At 43.1% G+C, this 22,669-nt stretch overlaps 1 pseudogene; it reads left to right on the top strand.

The window, feature by feature from the left end:
• The first annotated feature begins 737 nt into the window (after positions 1-737).
• On the top strand, positions 738-19,430 carry LOC105530463 (annotated as a pseudogene).
• The last annotated feature ends 3,239 nt before the right edge of the window (positions 19,431-22,669 follow it).

The following is a 22,669-nucleotide window of genomic DNA, read 5'->3' as shown; positions in this document are numbered from 1 at the left end:
CTCAGATGGGTAAGAGCCAATCATGTTTTTTGTCAGTTAGCAAAAGATTGAGATTCCAAACAAATCATGTGACTGCTCTAGTTTGAGTCATGTATGAACTCCTTGGTCAGTGAAGGGCAGCACACCTTGATCAATACTCCCTACAAGACTGTATCCAATGAGGCCAGTGATGTTCCTCAAAGCAGAGCTGGAGAGCTAATCCCAGGAGAGAGGCGTGTTGGTGGTGGGCAGGCAGACAAAGCTTAGCCATAAAGGAGGAGTAGGGACAGCACCCCAGGCACGGAGGCTCAAGTGAGATGACACCCATGGGAAGCTCTGACAAGGTCAGCTGCTTCTGTTTCTGATCCTGATGATGATGGTGATCAACACCAGCCCAGTGACAAAAAAGTACATAGTATACTTAGTAGATGTTCCCAACACAGAGAAATGGTAAATATTCAAGGCGATGAATACTCCAAACATTCTACCTTGATCATTACACATTCAGTGCATGTAATGAATACTTGCACGTATGCCATAAATATGTGAAATATTATGTATGCATATAAAAGAAAAACATGTGGCCAGGTGACACCGATACTTTGGAGAGGAAGGCATGTCTTCTTCATAATATACAAAACTATTTTCATGACAAAGACACAGCTATTCAAATTAGTCTCTGAGCCAGGGCTGTCTCATGGCAGTGAGGACTCTGGTTCCCTTGCAGACTAGCAGAAAGAAGATGGGGCTTACTGACCATGGCCTTGAGGAGGCTGAACATGCAGGCCAAATGGAGACACAGACAGCCTGGGCTTGGTCCTGCTCCATCCCCTTCCAACCTGGTGACATATAGCGAGTCACTCTGGCATGGGTCACTCATGCTTCCTGTGAGGTTCCACCAAGGTAGCAAATCCATCAACACCTTACTGAAGCACAAGGCCCTGTGTCCTGCTGACTTCACGAAAGGCATGGTTGTGGTGATCACATACGTGTGTGCTATGCCATTGAATGCTGGAAACTTTTCTCACCCCAGCACTACCGACTCCCCTTTACCCAGTCTTATTGTTCTCACTGTAACACGCTATATAGTTTGCTTCTTACATTTATTGTTTGTGTCTCCCACTAGCATGTAAGTCCCACAAGTGCTTTGCTCTTTGATGTATGCCAAGAACCCACTGCAGCGCTTGGCACTTGTAGGAACTCCATAAGATTTTTATAAATGAAGAAAGGAAAAAAAAAGAAAAAAAAAAAAAGAGAGGGAGGGAGAAAGGAAAGGAAGGCTTCTATTTAAATGATGGTCTTCTCCTTATTTCTATAGTAATATGACTTCCCCTGCAAAGTAGATGCATTTTGGAAAAAGTGTATAAATAAACTCAGGTGGTTTTGAATTTCATTTTCGTAACTGTAATTGTAATCATGGATCTTTATGTTTAGTGAAAAAGTTTTGGCCCTTATGCCTTACACCTGAGAATCCCAAAGCATTGGTTTGTTAGGGCTCCCATAAAGAACCATAAACTGGGTGGCTTAAAACAACAGAAATGTATCGTCTCCTGGCTCAGGAGGCCAAAGTCTGAACCCCAGTTGTTGATTTATTCCGAGAGCTCTGAGAGAGAATCTGTTCCAAGCCTCCCTTCAGTTTGTGGTAGCTCCAGAGTTCCTCGGCTGGTGGCAGCAAAACTCCAGTCTCTGCCCGCATCTTCACATGGCTGTCTTCTCTCTGTGTTTCTGTGTCCAGATTGTCCTATAAGGACAGAGTCATACTGAATTAGGGCTCGCTCGAATGACTTCATCTTAAGTTGATCTGTATCTGTAAAGACCTTATTTCCAAGTAAGGTCACATTCACAGCTACTAGGGGGTGGGACCTCAACATATCTTTTTGGGGGACATAATTCAACTCATAATACCCAACGTGATAACTGTTCATCTCATGAAATTTAATGTCTCTCAAAAGGTGATCTCAGGGCATTTAATCTGTGGCAGAAACTCCCATAGGAAACATTCCAACCAGAGCTCCTTTCACAGCTGGTCACTCCTCCTACCCCATCCGAGGTCCTGGGGCCGAGTGAGGCAGTGGGGACAAGAGGAAGGCTGTCTTGGGAGTAGAAAGAGAAGACCTTATTCACTCGGCCCTCTGTTCGTGAGTGAGCTATCCAGCATAGGATATAATAAATAGCTTTAGGGGTGGTAGACTCCAAACATTTTTTTGATCCCAATTATCCTAATCAATTAAACAAAGTCTAGAACATGTCTTGAAATGCTGGCATTGGTACATTATGAAACTTACACAGAATTTAAAAATTTACAAGGACTAAATAAAATAGGAACTGACATCTAATATTTTCTTCCCACATTCCCATGCACTGTCTGGCTCAACCAGCCCCAGCCCTCAATCTCATCCTGGTGGACACATGCCTAGTGATGTGATCAGCTGGTTCTCAGGGGGCTGGTGAAGATGGGTATACAGCTTTTGCCAATTTCCATGGCATAACTACTCCAAATATGGCCAATTTCAAACTACCAACATGAAGGCACAGACACAGAGTTTGGAAGAGATGTTAAGAATTGGCTATTGCAAGCTGATATAAGCTAGCTCCAGCACACCACCACTGCCACCTTTGAGCTCCTTGTGTTAGTACAGGGGTTGGTAAACTGCAGCCTAAAGGCCAAATACAGCTTGTTGCCTGTTTTGTGTATTTGTCAACACAGCCATGCTGTCTATGGCCTTCTTTGTACTGTAACAACAGAGCATGTGGCAGGATATATAGAATCTGGCACTCTATGAAAAGTACTGACTCCTGCTCTACAGGAGAAGAGACCACAGATTGGCTTCAGCTTCCAAACATTCATCCCTGAGTCAGTCTAGAGCCTGAAATTTAGAGCCTGAAGCACAGTTTCCACCAGAGGGCTGAAATGCATGATAGTTGGGGTTTCCACCTCTCACCCAAAAGCCTACTCAATTTTTTACTGCAAAAACATGTTACCATCGTTATTTTTTACTTAGCCCACCTTTCCTTGGCAATTTTCCATAGGAAAATGCATTCTAAAGTTCAACTAATCAGGAGACTTGGAGCCTCTGGACACCCCCTTGTTCCTTGCCCACAGTCCCTGGCAGAAGGTGCTTTATCAGAGAGGCTTCATGCAGGGGCTCAGGACAGGATCAGAGGTCAGTTGCCCCAAGGGGGCAGGGACAGCAGAGGGGACGGTTCAGTACATTGTCATGGTCCTGGTGATTCCTGGTCCATGAGGGAATTTTCACATGCATTGGGTGATTGACAATCACCAATTCAGGGAGAATTTGTGTGCCCACTTTATAGGTGAGGAAACAGATGTAGAGACGTCAAGTAACTTTACCAAAGTCATGTGGCTTTTAAGTGGCAGACTTTCAGGTGTTGTGACTCCTAGTCCAGAGTCCTTTGCACTGCCCTTGAGGTGCTAAAACTCTACTGTGCCAGAAGACTCACTTGAGGGAGCTTCCTAAAAAGAGAGATTGCACAACCTGAGATTCTTGTTTAACTGTTTTGGGATGTAGCTCAGGGATTTAGCTGCCTTAAAAAAAAAAAAACTTTCCAAGTAATTCTGATGCAAGTGGTTCTTTGTTGTTCACCCTTTGGAGAAACACTGCCTCCTCCCCATACATTTCATTAGAAAATGGTAATATGTTTTTCAGCCTAAGAGCCATTTCTGGATGACTAGCCCACACTGGGTGACTGGACATTGGCAGCCCACTGTACTAGCTTTCAGTCTAGGCTTAAACACACATGATAGGAGATGTCCTACTCCAGATGATATGAGTCTGAACCGTGGAAAAATTCCATCGTGTGGCACATCTGGTGGCTGTGCGCTGTCCCCAGCAGTGAGGCACCCAGCGAAGACAGCAGCTGGGAGAGGCTTATTTACATGCAGTGGGACAGAGTGGGCTAGACTGCTGAGCCCTCTGCAGTTTACTCTGTGTCAGGCAATGAGGGTGAAAGGCTGAGCAGACCCAGGTGCAGACCGTACCCTCCAGGGAGACAGGTATCAGTCAGGTCAACCCCAACTGTAGATGGAGAAGCAGTGCCCAGGCATGACCGGGGGTGTATCCAACCAGGAAATCTACATATAAACATAAGAGGAGAAAATGAACAGATGTTGCTCTTGTATTTATATGTAGATATTTATGAAGAGCGTATAATTTTGCTTTGTGTGTTTTAAGAAGTTTATAAGTATGCCTTAAAAATGTTTAGTACATACTGTATGTATCGTTTCCATTAGGTATTTTGTTTTTCGTACTTATCCACATTGACATTGTAGCAACAGCATAACACAACAACCCCCTCTACAAAAGCAGAAGGAAGTGAAGCTTTGGAAGGAAGCACCCAGCAAGCTTGCCCCTTTCAGGTGGGTACAGTGAGCAGGAGCCAGTGAGGTTGAGATCCTTTGAGAGGAGGCAGTCTTTAACCAGGGAAACTCTGCACTGCATCCTGGCCACACCTAACCCTTGGACAATGGTGCTTGGAGCGCCTTCCCGCTCTTATGGCTTGCGATTTCTTTCTCCCGCTCTTCACCCATGATGATTAAATCTTCTCCTACAGAGTTGGACAACAAAGCCTTGATTTCCTGCCTCCCCTGGTGTGGTCACGAGGCATAGACATGGCCAGGAACATGTAGGTGTCTTTGAAAGCTGAACAAGTTCGTACATTTCTAACCTCATTTCACCCACCAGGAAAATGGGAAAATAATAAAACCTATTTTACATAGGGTTGACAGGAGGAGTTAAGAGGGATTCAGTGAAAGTCCATTATTATCATTTGTAGTAGTAGTGTTGCTAATATCAACTGAAAGTTCATTATGATTATTAGTAACAGTACTGATAACCCTCTTTTCTGTGCTTTCTCACTGGGGGGCCCAGGCCATCAGCAATGCCCAGGGTGTCATGGATCTCTGTTGCATCGGGCATCAGCTGTACCAATGGTGAGGACAGTGCAAGGGTGGGGATGACAGGGCAAGGCAGGAAGCACCTAGAAGCAGAAGCTTCGTGGGGTGAAGATGGCAGGAGCTTAGGAACAGTCAGAGGGGTGTGCCTTCTCTTGTGGAGGCTTTCTGAGTGGGCAGGACCTGCTGCAGCTGCGGCCGTGGATGCACCTGAATATGGGTGGAATTAGGCATCCAGCTGCATTAGCTGTGCCTAGAAGGAGGAACTCTAAGTTGAGAACTTGTCCCTATCGCCACCTCTGATCGGCAGATGATCCATCCATCAGTGTCTGAGCTCAGGTGTGCATGGGGGTGGGTAAGAGCCCACACACAGGGCTGATGACTGAGTCTATTTAGAACAACAGATGTAAAATCTGGTAATGTAAAATGTGATAGATTACTTTGTCAATTAGCAATTATACTACGTAATTATATACATACATAAACATAAACACACTCAGTATTGTCCCCTACTCATTCCATAAACCTGATGCCTTTAGCTGGGATTCCCAGCTTTCACTCTCTTCTCTGTCATCTACTGTGTATATCCTCCCCATCCTGTAAATCTGGCTTATATGTCACTTCCTCCTAAACGCCTCCCTCAATCCCTTGCTGGAAGTGACATTTTCCTCTTTGAGCTGCCCCTGCCTGTGCTTTGGTGAGGTCAGCTATATTGCAGTATCTTGTATTGCAGTTGTCACATCATTGTATAGGATTAATTTCTGACACACTCCATATTTTTCAAAGGGCCTAGTGTGGGGCTTTAACAGTAACTACACCACCATGCCTAGCTAATTTTTTGTATTTTTGGTGGAGACGAGATTTCACTGTGTTGGCCGGGCTGGTCTCGAACTCCTGAAGTCAGGGCAGTTTTGCAGTCATTTATATCCACTTTTAACACATGCAGATTAAGGGGCAATTTATGCAGAAATTTCTAGGGAATTGATAATAACTTTTCAGTCATCGAGTCATTGCCATGGAAGGGGGATTAATGTCCTGGTGTTGCCATGGAAACAGTAAACTGACATGGTGAACTGGTGGGTATGTCTTACGAAAAGCTCCTTCCACCCAAGCCCTGTTTCAGTTAGTCCTCAATTTGGTCCATTGTCCCAGTCTTGCCTTCAGAGTCAAGTCCCACCCCCTACCTCATAAGGAGAGATGTAAATACGTGGAATAGAATTGAGAGTCCAGAAATAATCTCATACATCTATGATCAATTGATTTTCAGCAAAGGTGCCAAGACCATTCAATGAGGGAAAGAATCATATTTTCAACAAATGGTGCTGGATAATCATATGTGAAGGAATGCAACTGGGCCCTTATCTCACACCATACACAGAAATTAACTCAAAAATGACTCAAGCACTTAAATGTAAGAGCTAAAACTATAATATTCTTAGAAGAAAACAGGCATACATCTTTATGACCTTGGATTTGGTGGTTGATTCTTAGATGATACTAAAAGCACAAGCAAGAACAACAAAAAAAAATAGGTAAATTGGACCTCGTCAAAATTTAAAACTTTTAGACTGGGTGCAGTGGCCTACACCTGTAATCCCAGCACTTTGGAGGCTGAGGCAGGAGGATCTCTTGAGCCCAGGAGTTTGAGAGTTTGAGACCAGCCTGGGCAACATGGTGAGACCCTGTCTCTACAAAGAAAAAAAAAAATTACCTGGGTGTGGTGCACGCTTGTAGTCCCCGCTACTTGGGAGGCTGAGATGGGAGGATTGTTTGACCCCATAAAGCTGAGGCTACAGTGAGCTGAGATTGTGCCACTGCACTCCAGCCTGGGTGACCGAGCAAGACCCTGTCTCAGATAGATAAATAAATAAATAAATAAATAAATAAATAAATAAATAAATAAATATCTCTGGATCTTGCCTTCGGAGACTGACTCAACTAACTGGTCTGGGTGGGAGCCCAGCCATTTGTATTTTTTGAAAACTCTCCAAGTGATTTTATTGTGCAGCCAAGGTTGAGAATCACTGTATCTCAGGGTTGGACTCCTAACTGGAAACAGTTTGCACCATCAGGTGTCACAGCAATCTGATAATAGTTAAGCTTTCCTCCTAGATTTTCTGATATTAGATGAGTCATGTTTACAAGTTTTTACCAAGAGACAAACTATCTTTCTGCTCTTACTTTCTCTCGTATACTATACTATTCTAATCCCAGCACCCTTTGGAACTTCCACTGGGAGATGAATCTAGAAAGTGACTCTCTTGGCTACAACAGAGTAATGTTGGCCTGTTTGTGCCAGATCCGGCTGGTGTTAAGGGTGGGACAGCGCCTCTCTGAAATCCCCTCCTCTCCCGTCAGATTCAGTCCCCCATTTACATTACATACAATCATCACTATGGGTTTCTATTACCTTGCTAGGGCATTTGGAGGTGACATATATACCAACTATTAGTTTTGAACCGTGGTTCCCAAAGTGTGGACTGTAGGGGCACCTCAGCACACTCACGAGGTGTCATGGGATATTTAAATATTTTGAGGAAAACACAGTGACATCTGTCAGGCCCATGAAAACCATTGCCGTTAAATTGTTTCAACGCAATTACTTAACAAGCAGAACTGGCCAGGCGTGGAGGCTCATGCCTGTAATCCCAGCACTTTGGGAGGCCGAGGTGGGCGGATCACGAGGTCAGGAGTTCGAGACCAGCCTGACCAACATAGTGAAAACCTGTCTCTATGAAAAACACAAAAATTAGCCGGGCATGGTGGCATGCACCTGTAATCCCAGCTACTCAGGAGACTGAGGCAGGAGAATTGCTTGAACCCGGGAGGCGGAGGTTGCAGTGAGCCGAAATTGTGTCACTTTACTCCAGCCTGGGTGACAGAGTGAGACTCCATCTCGGAAAAAAAAAAAAAGAGAGAGAGAGAGAAACAGAACTGTCAGGTGTTTATTTTGGCTTAAAGTACTCTGTGAAGAAATTCCTGGTACACTAAAGATGCCATGAACTGAGAGAGTTTGGGAACCTCTGCTTTAGAAGCTAGAGGTAGCATTCCTTGGGCACAGTACTGCCTTGGGGTCTGCAAATTCTTTCGATGGTGCATTTAGGTGTGGCAAGACAGCTCTTAGAGTGGCACCAGGATATGTTTGGAGACAGAGGGAACTAGATTGAGCTGCCCGATAAAGACATGGCAACCTAGCAGGGTGTAGTGACTCACGTCTGTAATCCTAGTGCTTTGGGAGGCTGAAGTGGGAGGATTGCTTGAGGCCAGGTGTTTGAGATCAGCCTGGGAAACAATAAGACCTCTACAAAAAAAAAAAAAAAAAAACCTCATGTGGTGGCATGTACCTGCAGTCCCAGCTACCTGGCAGGCTGAGGTAGGAGGATCACTGGAGCCCAGGAGGGTAATGCTACAGTGAGCCATGACTGTGCCACTGCACTCCAGCCCGGGTGACAGAAAGAGATCCTCTCTCAAAGATAAATTAAATAAATAAATAAATATACAGTGGCCATGGCATCCCTAGAAAGACAAGGGCCTGGGAATGGGTAGAAGTCCAGGGAAATAAGAAGTGAGAGGGGGCCCTGGAGCTGGAACTGGGGAAGTAGGATGGCCTCTGAGAAGTTCCCGATGGCGGTGTCGCTGATGTGTCTGATGTCTGGTTGTAACTGTTTGCTGGACCCATGTCATGCCTCATATCCGCTAGCTCCTTGCTAGTCAAAGTGTGGTCTGGGGATCAGCGGCATCAGCATCACTTGAGAACTTACTAGAGATGCAGAGTCTAGAGCCCCACCTGGGGCCCAGAAACAGAACCTGCATTTTAACAAGCTCCCCAGGTGATTCTCACACACGCTGGCATTTGAGAAGCACTGGGCTAGTCGACAGGTTCTCAGGCATAGCTGACCTTGAAATATCCAGGGAGCAGGCTTGGCATCAGGATGTTTAAAAGTCCTCCAGGTGTTTCTAAAGCCAGGTTTGAGGAATTACTGGGCTGATACAAATGTTTTGTGATAGTGTTTTGTGTGTGTGTGGGGGCGGGGGGGGAGTTCTGGGTCAGTTTGGCACCAACACAGGAAACAATTGAAATATGCGAGCCATGAGAGAGGTCAGGAGAGAAAAGAAATTAGTGACACGAGAGGTACTCCTCAGGTGTTAGGAAATAGGGTAGAGCAAACTGGGTTTTCCACCATATGTTGGATAGGGGTTCAAGTAAATTCTACTTAAAAATTACAAACGGGGGCTGGGCACGGTGGCTCATGCCTGTAATCCCAGCACTTTGAGAGATTGAGGTGGGCGGATCACAAGGTCAAGAGATCAAGACTGTTCTGGCCAACATGGTGAAACCCTGTCTCTACTAAAAATACAAAAATTAGCTGGGCGTGGTGGTGCGTGCCTGTAGTCCTGGCTCCTCAGGAGGCTGAGGCAGGAGAATCGCTTGAACCTGGGAGGCAGAGGTTGCAGTGAGCCAACATCGTGCCACTGCACTCCAGCCTGGTGACAGAGTGAGATAGTGCCTCAAAAAAGAAAAAAAAAAAAATACAAGCAGGATGATCCCAAGCCTGCAGGACTTGGAGACATCTAGGTGACTGACACTCAGTCACAAACATAATTGGTCACAAGGCTGATGAAATTCACAACAGACTTTCAGATGGTATGCACTCAAGTGATGTCCACAAGTCTGCCTAAAGAAATGCTATATTCAGACATTTAGCATCAATCTCCATCGAGCAAAGTTAGTCCAAAGCAGCGGGTTCCAAAAACACTTTCCTAAGACAAATTCTGTATTTGCCTTTAATATCAGTCATCCCAGCCCTCGGAATAGAGGAGCAAATGATACCAGTGGTACCTTACCACATGCGCCAAGGTATTATACTCTCATGCTCCATTTTCTCCCTCTGTCTACGTCACTATTAACTCATTGACTTCTGGTGCAGGCCCTCCTGGGAGAAAAAGTCTACTCTTGTACCTTGGAGCAAGTTGCTCAGAGCAGGTATTGAGGATAAAATTTGGAAAGTTAGAAAAGCTATTAGGAGGAGATCCTTCTAGTTGAAAACACAGCCTGGCCAAGTCAATGATGCTATTTCATCTCCCCAGCCATGCAGGTTCACAGCTAAGGAAGACAATTTAGGCTTGGGCTAGAGGATGGGAAAGGCCAAAGTTACTGATGCCACAGCCCAGAGAGGTATTTCAGTAATCTGAGGGTGAGGACCACAAACCCGGTTCAGGGATGTGCAGTGTTGACAGCTGTGAGTGGATGCCTGGAGTTCTGGTGCGTCTTCTAGCACAATGATACCTGAGACTGTTGCATCATGGGGAATAATAAAATGGGAGTGGATAGATATGAAATTATGATAGCAATAAGCAACCAGCTAATAGCTTCACTGATGGGACAGATTAAAGATGACTGCAAATTCTTTGTTCCAGGGTTGGGATACAGGCAGCATGTGTATTGGAATGCTGATAGTCTGAGGCCATGAAAGGTCCACCTGCAGTAGTGGTAGGAGGAACAAGCCTCACTTTCTTCAATGGGGGTCCCTGTGTGTGACTGCTGTCTTGATTCCGTGGGTGGCCAGTTCCATTCGTGTGGTTCTTTGGTCCACTTGACTCTGGGGTGGCTCTGTGATCGCTTGACCAATAGAATGTAGTGGAAATGATGTTGTAACCATTTCCAGCCTCTTCCAATCTGAAGGAACTGCAGCTTTTATTAATACTTTCTGTCCCTTGGAATACTTGTTCTTGCCACCCAGCCATCATACAGTGAGAAATTCTAAGCTGCCCCATTAAGAGGCCTACACGGTGATAAACTGGGGTCTTGCATACAGCCCTGGCTGCACTCTTAGCTGACAACTAGTAGCAACTTGTCACCAGGTGAGTGAACCATTTAGGACTGCATCCTCCAGCCCCAGTCGAGCAATGTGGAACAGAGTAAACCATCTCAGCTTAGCCCTGCTCAAATTGCAGAATTATGAGCAAAATAATCCATTAGGCTTTGGGCTGATTTGCTCCAGATTACGGGAACAGAATTTGGTACCGGAGTGAGGTGCTACAGCAATGAAGGCTTAAGACATGTGACTTTGGCTTTGGGTCTGAGTGGCAGGGGGAGCTTGGCAGGCATCAAGGAAACTGTTAGGGAGGGTTGAAGGATGGTGAGGAAAATAGTATGGGAAGCTAGAGGAAAAAATGATGCTTGGTGTGTAGTGGTGGGAAGTTTAGCAAAACTCACCTGAAGTAATGTGGGAAATTGTAAGAACTCAGAACGATTTAAGGGCATGTTTTATAGGTCCTTTAAGAAACTTCTAGGGCTGGTCCCATGGAAGCCTCACACATGGGAGAGAAAGGCTGCCTTGAAAAGAAACATAAGTATGTTTTTGGTCTAATAAAATTGATTATAAATGGATAATGCAAAACATTTTAAAGAATTGTACTAGCTTACATTAGCAGATTTGGATCCAGTGATTGTTACATTCTGGTACCGAGCCCCTGAATTACTGCTTTAAGTAGGGCATTATACCAAAGCTATTGATATTTGGGCTATGGGGTGTATGTTTGAAGAATTACTAATGTCAAAACCAGTATTTCACGGTCGACAAGAGGACATCAAAACTAGTAATCTTTGTCACCATGACTGGCTGGACAGAATACTCAATGTAATGGGATTTCCTGCAAATAAAGATTGGGAAGATGTAAAAAAGATGCCTGAACATTCAACATTAATGAAATATTTCAGAAGAAATAAGTATACTAAACTGCAGCCTTATCAAGTATATGGAAAACCACAAAGTTAAACCAGATAGTAAAGCATTCCACTTGCTTTAGAAGTTTCTTACCATGGACCCAATAAAGTGAATTACCTCGGAACAGATTCCCCATTTCTTAGAAGACCCACTTCCTACATCAGACATTTTTGCCAGTTATCAAATCCCTTACCCCAAATCAGAATTTTTAATGGAAGAAGAAGAACCTGATGACAAAGGAGACAAAAGGAACCACCACCAGCAGCAGGGCAATAACCACACGAATGGAACTGGCCACCCAGGAATCAAGACAACAGTCACACACAGAAGAAAGTGAGGCTTGTTCCTCCTACCACTACCTCAGGTGGACTTTTCATGGCCTCAGACTATCAGCGTTCCAACACACATGCTGCCTATATCCCAACCCTGGACCAAGCACATCCCAGCCGAAGAGCAGCATGGGATACTCAGTTACCTCCCAGCAGGCTCCACAGTACTCACATCAGACACATGGGTGCTGATCTGCATCGGAATCTTGTCAATGCACTGTTGTGAATGCTGCAGGGCTGACTGTGCAGCTCTCCGTGGGAACCTGGTATGGGCCATGAGAACGTACTATACAACCACACCTTCCTGGTAGCCAAGTTCTACCACTTTTCACAGATTGGGGTAGTGGCTTCCAGGCTGTACCTATTTTGGAGTTAGACCTGAAAAGAAAGTGCTAGCACAGTTTGTGGTGTGGATTTGCTACTTCCATAGTTAACTTGACATGGCTCAGACTGACCAATACATTTTTTTTCAGTGACAGTCTGTAGCAGTTGAAGCTGAGACTGTGCTAGGGGCAGGCATTTGTCTTCATATGTCATGAATTCTTCCAGAGTAACAACATTATCTGACCAATAGTACACACACAGACACAAGGTTTAACTGGTACTGAAAACACACAGTATGTGTTAGCTCAGTGAAATAACCAAGACTCAAAATGAGATTATTTTGGTACACCTTTCTTTTTAGTGTCTTATCAGTGAGTTGATTCATTTTCTACATTAATCAGTGTTTTTTGACCAAGAATATTGCTTGGATTTTTCTGAGGTACAAAAAGCCACATAGCTTTTTCAGAAAGGTTTCAAAACTCCTAAAGATTAATTTCCAAGTTATAAGTTTGTTTTTATTTTTAATCTATGACTTGACTGGTATTAAAGCTGCTATTTGATAGTAATTAAATATATTCTCATTGATGTAAACCTGTTTGGTTCAGCAAACAAGCTAAAATGATTGTCATAGACAGTGCTTTATTTTTCCTGTTGGTGTTGCTGATTTGTGAGCATGCTTTAAGATGAAAAAAGCATGAATGTTAACTTCCTTAAAAAGATGCAGCATCCAATTCGAATATTTTTGTCCTGATTTTAAAGCTGGTTGGTGTAGTGCTATTAAAATTTTGTTCAACATGGACACAGAGAGGGGAACAACACACACCAGGGCCTGTTGAGGCGTGGGGGTGAGGGGAGGGAACTTAGAGGACAGGGAAAAATGTATAAAGCAGTTAGGAATATATGTAACAATGAGTACTATGATGCACGTTTACTGAGCACATAATACATGTTAGGTACTCTCTCTCTCGCTCTCTGTGTATTGCACTTAACTCTTATAACAACCCTAGCACATAGATAAAGGAACGGGGGCTTTGAGGCTAAATTGCCCAAGGTCCCATGGCTGATAAGTGGAAGAGAGGCTGTAGTTTTCTGTCTCCAGGGCCATGGTCCTAGCTATTATACTATGCAATATCTTAAGCACTATGAACATTTAATGTCTGTCCTTCCTGTCTTTGCGCGCGCGCGCGTGTGTGTGTATTTATAAATATAGAGGCATGCATGGAAAAATTAATTTATAACCTATTTTTGTCACTAACAGCATATCTCCAATGCCTTTCTGTCACAAGGTAGCCTTCTACAGATCGTTTTTAACTGCTGCATTTTGTTCTATTGAATGTGTAAAGATGCGTGAAAAACCTCATGCTCTTTTCAGCCATTACAGGAGTTTTTAGTAAGGGGAGACCCATCTTTGTTAGGAGAACTTCTTGTTAGTCTTCCCTGGGGATCCGGACTCCTCAAATTGTAACAAAATCACAAATTATGGTCATTAAGATGTTTTTTGAAAGAGAGTTTGTCCTGTTTATTATCCTGGCCTTTGTTTTGGTGAAGTCCGATATGGGTAAGGAATAAAGATTGGGCAGTAGTGGGGGAAGAGGGATGAGTAAAATAGTTTTCAATAAGGAGGGATGAGACTGGAGCTAGTCAAGTTTTGGTTGGAAGTAAGGAGTCGGGGACGGAGGAAGGAGGAGCAAGGGAGGGAGAGGAGAAGAGAAAGGAGGGGGAAGGGAGAAGAAGCCATCTAGGATCTAGTGGTTTTCTGACTAGACTGAGGCATGGAAAAAAGGGACAAGTGAGTGACAGGATCATAAGTTGTTTTCTGTGGGGCTACGCTGTAAACCCTCTTCACTTCTCCTACAAGTCTCCAGCATCTTCTATATTGCTAAGACATATTTGGGTCCAAGAGGTCCCTCTTTGGCATGGGAAGCTCGAAGGTGAGGAAAGAGGACAGCTTCTATGTGGGTTATATGGGGAGGTGCTGCAGTTCATTGAAGGGATTTCATATTGTTGGACATTAGGCCTACCTTATAAGCTCAGCAGTGAGGCGAATATTTCTTTAGAGTATAGCTTCTAAAGAGGATTCCAGGTTAAAGAATAGGCACAGGACAAGGCTTTTAGTATATTGGAAATGGAAACTTTTTTGGGGGGCGAGTTGTTGTCTTAATATTTCATTTTTCTAGCTTGTGTGACATCCTTTTGAAAGCAACAATTCTGGCCTTTGTGAGAGATTGTGAGCGCCTGCAGGTGTGTGGACCGGTGCGTCCCTTATTCCTGTCTGCACGGCCCCAGCTGGGCACAGCGGATTGCTGTTACAGAATAATTTCCAAGGGCTGTGTCTCTAACCTTTGGTCTTATCCTCCATTACTGTAGATTTGGCCAATCGGCTTCTTAAGTGCCTCTTATGAACATAGATGTTGGCAGTGGAAGCTGAGGACAAGTCAGTGGTGGTTTTATTGAACACACAGGGTAACTCTCAACACAATGCTGACCTAAGAGAATTCCAGCCACTTTGATTCTCAGTCTCTTTATATCTGACAGGGTTCTGCTCCACTTTTCCCAGATCAAAATGTCCCTGCAGCTACTCAGCAGAGCTGTCACAACCTGTAGAAAGGCACAGGATGAGAATGGCCTGGGTGATGCTTCCTCTGGGGGAAAAGGTGATGACAGGTGCATCTGCACACCTATGTTCATAGGTAAGTCTGGGAGGAGGTGACCTCTCCTTTGGTTGAGGTGTTGAGGCATTTTGTTAGAATGGCACTGTTCCATGATCTGACGCGTTCTGTGGGTATTTTGTGGTATGGCCACTACTGGTACCATGCTAAGAGCAATGGCAGACTCTGCCTGCTAAGCCACAGCATGAGTCACACAAGCATTTGTGGGCTTTGTGAACTAAAGTTATCTGAAAAGGAATTTAGGGAAAGGGGACTTTATTCCAGCAAACAGTTTGCAGACCAGGGAGAGACAACCTTCAGTGTAAAATGAAGATGTGTGTGCTCCAAATAACAAAGGGAGAGTTTATCTTTTAGAGAGAAAGTTTCCACCCAGGTTCCACTCATGCAAATGAAGGATACAAACTTGCTTAGTTCTGATTTGTTTACACTTGCTGAATTCGGATTGGTCCGTGCAGGGTTTTCTGGGAACTCCAAATACATGTATGACCTCTAGTCAGAAAATGGCCACTTGGCTGTAATTTGAATTTAGGCCCAGTTAGTCACTCAGGATTAACCTTTTTTCAGAGTTCACAGCTCTGAACAATGGACTTAGACCTGCAGGACGTAGTCTGTTCCTAGGTCTGGGACTGCTTGTGCCTTTTGACTATACTCAGTGAGCAGCTGTGGCTCTGGACCGGGACCCACAGGGCCATAAGGCACAGAGGTATGCATGGAGCAGGCTGTCCTTGCTGAGTGATCATGAAGAAACACTTACATAGAGCAGCACCTTTCCTTCCAGTCTTTGTTATTTAACTCATTAGACCATTATAACAACAGAGGTAAAAAGGACAAGAGTCAGTCTTCTATTTAACCCACGAAGCGCAGGTGGAGTCCAAGCTTAGTTTGCGACAGGATGAACCAAAAGGATTCTTCTCTTGTAGTCCTCAAGCTCAGCTCTCTCCACGGGCCCTGGAGCAGGTGAGAAGGCCTCTGTCTTCCAGAGCCCACTGCCAATCAACTACATTTTCTTTTAGCCCAATTCTAGGACAGTGCTTTACCAACTGAAGGGTGAGATCCATCATAAGTAATAAAAATCAATTGAAAAACAGAAAGGAACAGAACAGAAAATAAAAGATGGGAATCTATTAAACATAGTAATGTTATGGAAAACGGGGTCTCAAACCAGACCCCAAGAGAGGGTCCTTGGATTTCACACAGGAAAGAATTCAAGGTGAGTTGCAGGGTGCGGTGAATTGGGATAGTTTATTGAAAGTTATTCCATTACAGAGTAGAGCATCCACAGAAAGCAAGTGGAGGAATATGCCATCATTAAATTTTTCCTATATAGGAATATTATCTATATAAAGACTAAACTAGGCTTTGCCTGTGTGTGGGTGGGCTGGCAGCACGAAAAAATTTATTCTCCTATTGATTTAAAGAAAACTATCCTTGACATTTTAGTGTGTTTAAGTACGTCGAAGCTTAACTATAATTATCTTGAAAGCATATATTGTTATGGGTATTGGGACATCTGGGCTTTCTGTTGTAGAAGTTTGTCTTCGCAGGCATTGCCAAGCCACTTCCTTAGCTGTAAACATCTTAGGGCCATGGGTCGTGACTGGCAAGGAATGTGTCTTGCTAGTTTTAAGATGGGCTTGATTTGAAAATGGTGTCCCTCAGGCTCTCCTAGGCCCCTGCTTTCCTAACAGTAAGGGTAAGTATTATGTTATGAAATGGCGATTCTGCCTTTAGCTTGCAAACTGTTAGTGAAATTCTCCTGTCTCTTTTCAGCGGGGTATTCTACATCCACATCTTCACAAGGAGCTGAAAACAAATTGGATGGAAGCAGCTGAATTTTATATTTTAATGTCATTTGGTGTGGAATTCAAATGTCCAAGCAACATTGTACACTACAAATCTGCAACTTTAATAATCACTCAAAGTACCTGAATCTCAATGCTTTCAGACAGACTTGGTATAAAAGCCACCACCTCTTTCTATGATAGCAGCCCTATCCTGAGGGTACAAATTTCTGCAGTGCTTCTGGCGTATCTCTGATTAAACAAATGTCAACAAGGTTAAAACAAACATCATCTCTGATTTGTTTGTTTTAAAGCCTGGATTTACTCATTGACTATTTCACTCCTAGCGTGTCTTGTAGTAGTTTTCTTCAGGGACCCTAATTATTGCTATTAAAAATATGTGCGCAGCTACATTTTTTTAAATCAGCTTGCAATGAAAACTTTAACTGAATAATCTTAGTGTTATTATTTGAAAATGAAATCTTTTCTTTTTGCTTTCTTGCTCTCATACCTAGTGCAGAGAGTTTTCACACCAGCTCATAAAGAGAATGATTCTGCCCTTGTGTGAACGTTTTGCCTTTCATCGTTAATTGCACCATTTTGTGACTGGCTTCTTGACATTGTTGTAACCAAGCTCATAATGTACATTATTTCTTATTTTACACTTGTAGACACTTAAGGAAGTTCCCATTCTTTGTTTCTTGCTTTTGTTCCCTGTGATAAGTTTTTATGCAGACTTTTTTTTTTTTTTTTTTGAGACCGAGTCTTGCTCTGTCATCCAGGCTGGAGTGCAGTGGCATGATCTTGGTTCACTGCAACCTCTGCCTCCGGGTTCAAGAGATTCTCCTGCTTCAGCCTTCCTAGTAGCTAGGATTACAGGCGTGCACCACCACACCCAGCTAAGTTTTTCAAATTAGCCACCCCACCTGGCTAATTTTTGTATTTTGAGACAGGGTTTCAACCATGTTGGCCAGGCTGGTCTCGACTTCCTGACCTCAGGTGATCCACCCGCCTTAGCCTCCCAAAGTTGCAGGTGCCATTCTGAGCTCAGGGCTCTGGCAGCCATAAGCCCAAGATGTGGTCTCCAGCATGTGGCCATTCAATGTCATGGCGCCCTCTACTGGTCCTGGGAAGCGCAGCTCTGCCAGTAGCTCCAGGAGGGCACAGCTGTTGTGATGTTCTACAGATGACCAAAAGTCAATCTCTGGACTCCTTAGCAGCTAGGTCCTCTCTGTGGCAGGACCCAGGAGAAGGCAGGGGCTGAGGATGGCTCTCTTAGACATTTGTGATGAACCAAACGTGTGCATTCGTGAAACTTCTGTGAGCAAGCATGTGAGTAGAGATGGGTTATAAAAAGTCTTATGGTCTCACTACAGAGCTGGACTTGCTGTGTAGATGGTGCAGAGCCACTGAAGAGTTCTACTTGGGGGAATGGTGTGATTGGGTTTGCATTTTAGGAGGATTTCTTGGCCAGAATGAGGCGGGCAATTCAGAGCAGGGAGTGGCTAGAGGTAGGTGTGCAGTTATGGGCCAGGAATCCAGGTGATAAATGGTGTCTCTGAGTTTCAGGTGGGGGTGCCAGGTGTCTCCATCTACTCTGTACCTTCAAGACGGGCCTTATGGGCTGCCTTAGTGGTCTCTTATCCTCTATCTCCTGGTTGGGCTCAGGCAATGGGAGGTCAGAGGGAGGGAAGAGGGCTTGGTTAGAGTGCACCCGCACCCCTTCAGGTTGGCAGTGGCCACATTCCTCTACATAGAAGGCCACAGCTCCTGTCAGTGGCCCTCTCACACCCCGGCTTTCTCAGCAGGTCACCCACCATCCCTTGCTCCTCCTCTTCCTCCAGAGAGGGTTGTGGATTTCTGCTGTCAGCAGCGCCTGGAGCTCCACCATCTCCTGCTGCTTCCTCTGGACCTGCCTGCACTTTTATAAATAACCCCTTCCTTACATTACCTCCAGCATGCACCTTTTGTGTGTGTACTCTGCCCCCTGTCAGTACCTGACTCATGTCAAAGAGTTTGAATTTTTTTCTCCAGGCAACGGGAGGCCATTGGAGGGTTTTAGACATTGAGAACAGATGTGTACTGTGGCAGCACTGATAACAGATGTGTATTGTGGAATCATTTGTCTGTATTTTTAGTAGAGACAGGGTTTCAACCATGTTGGCCAGGCTGGTCTTGACTTCCTGACCTCAGGTGATCCACCCGCCTTAGCCTCCCAAAGTTGCAGGTGCTATTCTGAGCTCAGGGCTCTGGCAGCCACAAGCCACTAAAGGGTGCAGCTTGTCCAGCTCAGTCCTGGGCATCTCTCCACTCTGCCCTTTGTTCCTAAGTAATTACATTCATGCTCTTTCTTAAATGATTATTTATAGGCTATTGGTTCCCCTGTTGGCATCCTCACCAGTGCTTTTCTGAGTTCCAAACAGCCATATGATCTTCATTAAGCTCATTCTGGAAAGAACATGTTATTATTACACCCATTTTAAATTGAGAATTTACCTGCCCACAATCATACAGCTGGCAACATGGATTGCTGGCCAGGCTCTGTCCCTATCAGGGTCCTCTGGAGTCTCTGAGAAAGCCCCAAGATGTTCAGCATGGAGGTTCTGTCTCCTTCTTGCTGCTGCTCCTCGCAGGTCGGGCAGGATCCTGATGTGAGACAGTATGAGGGCTGCTGTGCAGGTGGCACAGTCGGACTGGCTGGTGGCTGAATGAGGGAGGGAGTTTGGTAAGAGAAAGCTAAGAGAAAGATCAGTTGTATGAAGTTGGAAATCATCAAATATGTATATTTTTCATTCATGGAAAGAGAAGGAAAATCAGGAAGAATTGGAATATGTACTTTGCATTTTTAACATCTCTAAAAGTGAGGTCTAAAATCACTGCATTCATTTGCAAACATAAAATATATTACCTACGAATTATAATAAGCAGAACATTTTAGGCTTTGGGCTGGTAGAAGCTACCAGCTTTCATTCTTTACAGTTGTTAAACTTCCCTGCAGATTCTACTTTTTTGAGAAAGTAAGCCTCGTGTGTCTAACCTCCATTTTAAATCTCTTTTTGGGCAATATAACATTTATTTACGTTTATTTTTTCGCTTTCTGCCGTTTCACTTAGTTTGTGAAATTTTAAGGTCACAAAAACCATGAGAATATTATTCTCACCTCTCAGCTTTAACTGTCAGTGTATTTTTAATAAAAGAAAGGAAACATTACAAGGGTCTCTTCTGGCTCTCATCCTCTTTTCCATCTCTTGTCTCCTTCACCCTTCCCAGAAACAGCCACTATTATGAGTTTAACCAGTCCTTTCTGCTTGTTAAAACATCTAAATACATATTCAGTTGCATTTATGTATATAACTATGTGAGATTTTGAATATTTTAAAATGTATGTAGGCATATATTATTTTATAGTTTTGTTGATAAATAACTGGTGCACAATGAAATGCATATATTTAAAGTATTCAATTAGATGAGATTTTATCTATATATACACCCATTAAACTATCACCACAATCAAGATGATAAATATATTTGTCATCCTTCCAATATTTTTGTGCTATTTTACAATCCGTCCTTTCCTCCCTTCTGCCCCATCCCTAGATAACCGCTAATGTGCTTTTCTGTCTATAGATTAGTTTGCCTTTTCTGTAATTTTATGTAGTTGTGATCATACAGTATGTAACTTTTGTGTGGCTGCTTTCACTTAGCATCATTGTTTTCAGATTCATCCATGTTGTTTCACATATTGATAGCTCTTTCTTTTTTATTACTAAGTAGTGTTTCATTGTATCAATATACCACAATTTGTATGTTCCAGTCATCTGGTAATGGACATTTGGCTTGTTTCAACTTGGGGCTAGTATAATGAACGCTGCTATGAACATTTGTGTACACATCTTTGTGTAGACATGGCTTTTGTTTCTCTTGTTTGATTGTTAAGAAGTGGATCATACAGTTTGGGTATATTTGACTTGAAAAACTGCCAAATTATTTTCCAAAGTGGCTCTGCCATTTACACAGAAGCGCTTAAAAGATTTACTTGTGTCATATCCTGATCAACGCTCAGTATGGTCGATCTTTTAAATTTTAGCTGTTCTAGTGGGCATATAACACACATTCCAAAGTGCATGTTAGGTTCATTGCATGCTCCCAGTCTGAGTGAGTGTGGGTGTATAACTTCCTCCTGCAGTAGGATGGTGTCCTGTCCAGGGCTGTTTCCTGACTTGTGCATGAACTGCCAGGATAGGCTCTGGTCACCCGAGATCCGGAACTGGAACAAGTAGGTTGTAAAATGAATGAAGGAATGAATTATAATTATTGTGAAATAAAATTTTTAGTCAAGGTGCTGCTGGCTCATGTCTGAAATCCCAGCACTTTGGGAGGCTGAGGCAGGAGGATTGCGTGAGCCCAGGAGTTGAAGACTAGCCTGGGCAACAAAGCACAACCCTTGTCTCTACAAAAAATAATAAAAAAAAAAAAAATAGATGAGCATGGTGGCACACAACTGTAGTCCCAGTTACACTGGAGGCTGAGGTGGGAGGATCTCTTGAGTCCAGGAGGTTGAGACTGGCAGTGAGCTATGATTGCACCACTGCACTCCAGCCTGAGAAACAGAGTGAGACCCTGTCTCTAAAAAATATCATAAAACATTTACGATAATCATACAAATGCATAGGATATGATGTGGTACAAAAGTGCTTAGCAAGCCCACCATGTTTTCTTGTTTGATGTGTGGTGGTAGGAGAGGCTCTTTAAAATTTTTCTTTTGCAAACACTTATTTCTTGACTTAACCCACTTCCACTATTACCACCACGACTCACTGCTTACCGAAAATCCAGTAAATAATGAACTTACTTATTTTTATTAATCTTTCTTAAATTCAGTATAACTCATATTTATTTTGATATTTAATATTAGAAGTGTTTTGTGTCTTTATTTACAAGTTTGATGATGTTCTTGTGACCAGAAATACTCTGTAAAACCTAACTCTTCTTTATATTAATTAGCCTATGGTAAAATTGGTTTCATTGCACATCGTTTTGCATCAAGTTTCTTTAAGTTCTTTCCAAGAACCTAATGACATTAAATCAGGACTTACTGTAATTTGATAACTTATATTTATGTGTGTGTGCATATATATGTGTCTGTAAAACCATTATGGCTGTATACATATGATGGGCAATGAACTTGTCCATTACCTCCTAAGGAATTCTCATTTCTGTAATCTCTTCCTGTCTCCAGGCAGCCACTGATCTTCTTTCTGTCACTATAGAATAGCATGCAATTTCTAGAGTTTTAAATAAACAGAATCATACAATATGTACTTTGTTTTGATCTGGTGTCTTTCACTCAAGAATAATTTTGAGTGTCATTCATGTTATCACATGCATAAGTAGTTCTTCTTTTGTATTCTAAGTAGTAGTCTATCATATGGATATACCATGATTTGTTTATTCATTCACTTGTTGATGAAAATTACATGTTTGCCCATTAAGTTATTTGTTCTGGATCTTTTTATTTCTTTGTGGGAATCCAGATATTCACCCAATATCATTTTCTTTCTGTCTAAAGGACTTCCTTTAACATTTCTTGCCGTGACGAATGCTAGTGGTTAATTTTTTCAACTTTTGTATTCCTGAAAATAAGTTTTTATTTCACCTTTGTTTTGAAGGAAATTTTCACTAGATATAGAATTCTGCATTGATACTTTGTTTCTGTTGCTGCACTTGTGTTTTTTTCTATTTGTAAATCTGCTGTCATACTTATCTTTACTCCTGCATATATAATGTATCTTTTGTTCTGGTTGCTTTTAAGATTTACTCTTTATCACTGATTTTGAACAATCTGATTCTGGTGTTCCTTCATGTAGTTTCATCGTGTTTCTTGTGCTTGGGTTCTTTGAGCTTCTTGGATCTGTGATTTCATAGTTTGTGTCAAAGTTGTACTGCT

The sequence above is a fragment of the Mandrillus leucophaeus genome, unplaced genomic scaffold (genome assembly GCF_000951045.1).
Source record: "Mandrillus leucophaeus isolate KB7577 unplaced genomic scaffold, Mleu.le_1.0 Scaffold822, whole genome shotgun sequence".
Taxonomy (NCBI): domain Eukaryota; kingdom Metazoa; phylum Chordata; class Mammalia; order Primates; family Cercopithecidae; genus Mandrillus; species Mandrillus leucophaeus.
This window is presented reverse-complemented; position numbering and strand designations above follow the sequence as displayed.